The sequence below is a fragment of the Mauremys mutica genome, unplaced genomic scaffold (genome assembly GCF_020497125.1).
Source record: "Mauremys mutica isolate MM-2020 ecotype Southern unplaced genomic scaffold, ASM2049712v1 Super-Scaffold_100183, whole genome shotgun sequence".
NCBI classification, from domain to species: Eukaryota; Metazoa; Chordata; order Testudines; family Geoemydidae; genus Mauremys; species Mauremys mutica.
Window position 1 is genome coordinate 334,049 of NW_025423281.1, and position 4,638 is coordinate 338,686.

General features: G+C 51.3%; 1 non-coding gene across 1 annotated transcript; it reads left to right on the forward strand.

The window, feature by feature from the left end:
* The first annotated feature begins 4,255 nt into the window (after positions 1-4,255).
* Positions 4,256-4,327, forward strand: TRNAC-GCA. The gene has a single exon. It is a non-coding gene; the product is annotated as a tRNA-Cys (tRNA).
* Positions 4,328-4,638: the final 311 nt, after the last annotated feature.

A 4,638-nucleotide genomic window follows, 5' to 3' on the forward strand; every position in this document is an offset into this window, starting at 1 on the left:
CGCACCCAGCCTCGGGCTGTGACTGCCCTGCTCCAAGCAATTTGTCCTGAATTGATACTCTCAGCAGTGTCCTGACAGAGGCTGCATCGTTACAGGGGTCATCCGGGATTACAGCTGGGAACTCTCCAAAGCTCAGGATGCGCTTCCTCAGCTAGGGGAAGTATGTAACCCACACACCTCCAGGGTGCGGTGGGGTGTCCCAGCTAGTGGCACCAAGATCACTTAGAGGGAGCAATAAAACATGTCTTCTATACAGCCCTCGCTAACAGCCGGGTGGCTTTTAGTTCATGCTGTAGAGGCCCACACACTCAGCTCCAGAGGTCCCCGGTTCAATCCCGCCCACCGACAAGTCACCGACCCGGATCAGTAGGCATAACAGAGACAGCTGCCACCCCAAGGAGAGAGCTGCCATGCCACGCCCGGCTGAGAAGAGGTACCAAGCAGTGTGTTGACACCCTTCAGAGCTTCCTGTGATAAACTGTGAACTTAGGACAATAGCAGGGTGGTAGAAAGTGTTGCCCTCAGAGTGGGCTGGGTCAGAGCCCATGGGAGGCCCCGGGCTCCCCCACACCACCATCTGTTGCGTCCTTCCCCCCAAAAGGGCCGAAACCCTGACCAAGAGGCAACATCCCCACAAGCAAAGGCCATCATGACGCATCTGTCTTCGAAAGTTTGCAGAGGATGCGAGAGCAGAAAGGGGAGAGAGGATGAGGGTGGCTCTTGGGAAGAGGGAGGGAGGGAGGGAGCCTTATGGGAATCTCGTTTACCACCATCAACCCAATGATCAGATCATTGATGCCTAGAATCTTCCCTGACCTGTTGTAATTGATTGGATCTAGGTTTTAAAACGGGTACCACATTTGCAGATGGAGAAATGTCAGGGAGTTGAGTGGAAGGCCATTGCAAGCTCAGCTAATTAGGCAATGGGGCTTATGCCCCATCTAACAAGCTCCTCAAACAATAGCTCCCAATTTTCATTCACATTGTTCTGCTTAGTGTTTTTCTCCAAAACACTTTCACTGATCATTTTGGTCAGCTTTGGAAAGTTAGCCCTTCCAGTGCACCAAATATAAATATTGCTGGTGGGGACTGCCCTCGATCAGGGCCGGCTCTAACAATTTCGGCGCCCCAAGCACGGCGGCATGCCGCGGGGGGAGCTCTGCCGCTCGCCGGTCCCGCGGCTCTGGTGGACCTCCCACAGACGTGCCTGCGGAAGCTCCAACGGAGCCGCGGGACCAGCGGACCCTCCGCAGGGACACCTGCGGGAGGTCCACCAGAGCCGCCTGCCGCCCTCCCGGCGGCCGGCAGAGCGCCCCCCGCGGAATGCCGCCCCAAGCACGCGCTTGGAGCGCTGATGCCTGGAGCCAGCCCTGCCCTCTATTGGTCATAAGAACGGCCATACTGGATCAGACCAATGGTCCAGCCAGCCCAGAATCCTATCCTCCCACAGTGACCAATGCCAGGTGCCTGCGAGGGAATCGACAGAACAGGGAATCATCAAGCGATCCATCCCGTCGCCCATTCCCAGCTTCCAGCAAACAGAGGCTGGGGACACTTCAAGAGCATGGTTTTGTATCCCTGCCCATCCTGGCTAATAGCCAATGATGGACCCATCCTCCATCAACTTATCTAGTTCTTTGGTGGACCCTGTTATAGTCTTGGCCGTCAAGCATCCTCTGGCAAAGTTTCCCCAGGTTGACTGGGTGTTGGGTGAAGAAATACTTCCTTTGGTTTGTTTTAAACCTGATGCCTATTCATTTCATCAGGTGACCCCAGCTCTTGTGTTATGAGAAGGAGTAAATAACACTTCCTTACAGATCCAGACTAACACGGCTACCCTTTCTGATATTTCCTTATTTACTTTCTCCAAACCCGTCATCATTTTATAGACCTCTATCCTAACCCTCCCTTAGTCACCTCTTTTCCAAGCTGAAAACTCCTCTGTCTTATTAATCTCACCTCACATGGAAGCTGTTCCACACCCCAATCATTTTGGTTGCCCTTTTCTGTACTTTTCCCAATTCCGATATATCTTTTTGAGATGGGGGACCAGCTCCAGTATTCAAGATGTGGGCCTACCACAGATTTTATAGACAGGCAATATTAGATTTCAATCTTGCTAGCCATCCCTTTCCTAATGACTTCCCAACATTTTGTTCACTTTTTTGACTGCCAATGCACATTGAGTGGATGTTTTCAGAGAACTATCCACAGTGACTCCAAGATCTCTTTCTTAAGTTGTAAGAGCTAATTTAGACCCCATCAGTTTAGATGTAGAGCTGGGATCATGTTTTCCCATGTGCATTACTTTGCATTGATCCACATTGAATTTCATCTGCCTTTTTGCTGCCCAGTCACTCCGTTTGGTGAGATCCCTTTGTCACACTTCGCACTCTCTTTTGGACGTAACTATCTTGGGTTGGTTTGTATCATCTGCAAATGTTGCCATCTCACTGTTTACCCCTTTTTCCAGATCACTTAGGAGTATGTTGAACAGTGCTGGTCCCAGTACAGACCCCAGGGGGACACCACTATTTACCTCTCTCCATTCTGAAAACTGACCACTTAGTCAGACTCTTTGTTTCTTGCCTTTGAACCAGTTACCTATCCCAGAGAGGACCTTCCATCTTATCCCATTTTGCTTCAGAACCTTTGGGGAAGAGACCTTGTCGAAGGTTTTCTGAAAACCTAAGTATACTATATCCACGGAATCACCTTTATCCACATGCTTGTTGACTCCCTCGAAGAATTATAGTAGTTTCGTGAGGCATGATTTTCCTTTATAAAAACCATGTTCATTCTTCCCCAATGTAAGCAGGGGCAGACTCACCCAGCGGCACCTCCTGCTGGTCATCTTGGGAATTAGCTCTCCAGCTGTCAGAGCGCCCTCTGCAGGCTGGTGATCCGCCTTACTGCAGCTGGCCCCCTGTCCCTCCCAGGACCCCAGTGCCCCTTTTACCCTGGCAGTACTCCCTGGCAGAACCCCCCCAGTTCTGGGTCTCCCCCTCCCAGAGGAACCCCCACCCACTATCTCCACTTTACCTCAGTCTTGGCTACTGCCCAGTCTCCATCCAGCCCCCGTTCACTGGGGCAGACTGCAGTATGAGCCACTCACCACAGGCAAAGGGATTTGGACCTGCCGCCTCTGCTTCCCCCTGGGCTGCCCCATTGCAGCCCTGCACCTATGCAGCCTATAGTCAGGCCTGCAGCCTGGGGCTTTCCAGGCCAGAGCTCCCAGCTCCTCTGGCCCTTCCCCAGCCCTGCTCCCACTCTAGGTGTCTTGCTTGGGTCCCTGCAGCCAGGCCCTTCTCTCGCTACAAGCAGAGGGAGACTGACTGGGCTCCTGGCTCACAGCCTCTTATAGGGGCCAGCTGGGCCTGACTGGGGCATGGCCACAGCTGAGCCTGCTTCCCCCAATCAGCCCAGGCTCCTTGCCCCAGCCCCAGCCCTCTCCTGGGCTGCTTCAAGCCCCGCAGGGCAGGAGCGGGTAACCACCCGCTACACCCAGCAAATTCCATTCACCGATGTGTCTAATCATTGGGCTCTACAATTCCACCCAATGTGCCTGGTACTGACGTTAGCCTCAGTGGCCTGTAATTGCCAGCTGCATCTCTGGAGCCTTTTTCATACACTGCTCCAGCCAGGGACTCAAGGCCGCCCCAGACTGTCCCCTTTTACCTTCAGGGAAATCAAGTTCAAGTTCTACAAGGAGCTAAAGAAGCCTCAACCCTGCATCTGTATTAATGTCACATTTCTCACTGCCCGACACAAACAAATGTCATTTCAATCCCAGGTGAGTCCACTTCAGTCATTCCTCAGCCCCATTCCTTCACCCTCCTGCCTTAGCTTAGGGCATTGCGCCACCCTGTGGGCATTTCATGTCCCTCCTCAGTTTCACATACAGACACAATCTCCTTTGCTGTTCAACTAACAGCAAAACCTTTCTGTGTCTCTAGTATGAGTCAGGGCATTCAATTCCATTGAAACCTTCTCTCCTGCAATGGCAACGGTCAGACAGAGGGGACGTGGCCACCTTCAGCCCTGAGAGTGAGATATTCACTCTCCTCTTTCTTCAAGCTGCTGTTGTTATTCCATAAAACATGTACCATGGAATAAGAAGCTGAGTTTACTCCAGGGTGAGGAAAGAAAGGAGCCACCAACTCCCCGAAAAATCTCTGTGCCTTAGAGAGAACCTGCCCATGCTACTGGAATCACTGATGTGCTTCAGCTACAATGGAGAAAGCATCTGCTCTCAGGGGGTATAGCTCAGTGGTAGAGTGTTTGACTGCAGATCAAGTGGTCCTTGGTTCAAATCCAAGTGCTCTCTAATAAGCCTCTTATTTTCCCTTTTGAAAAAAGGGAAAACATTTTCATTTCCATTCTCCATTATGTTCAGGAGCTCCACAATACGGGGATGCTTGAAATGAATGTAAATACTCAACATTTCACTGTCCAAATGCATAAAAACCTAGCACACCTGTCCATCAGCTGAAATCAGTTCCAATCCTCTAAGTGTCTAGTTTATGTTTTCGTCAATTAAACAAAGGGATCATATGAATGTACATTTGAGGATCCCTCTTCTCCAGGGCTGTGCTGTGCAGAAGAACAAGACCCACATCCAGTTGGGGTTCAGGAGTC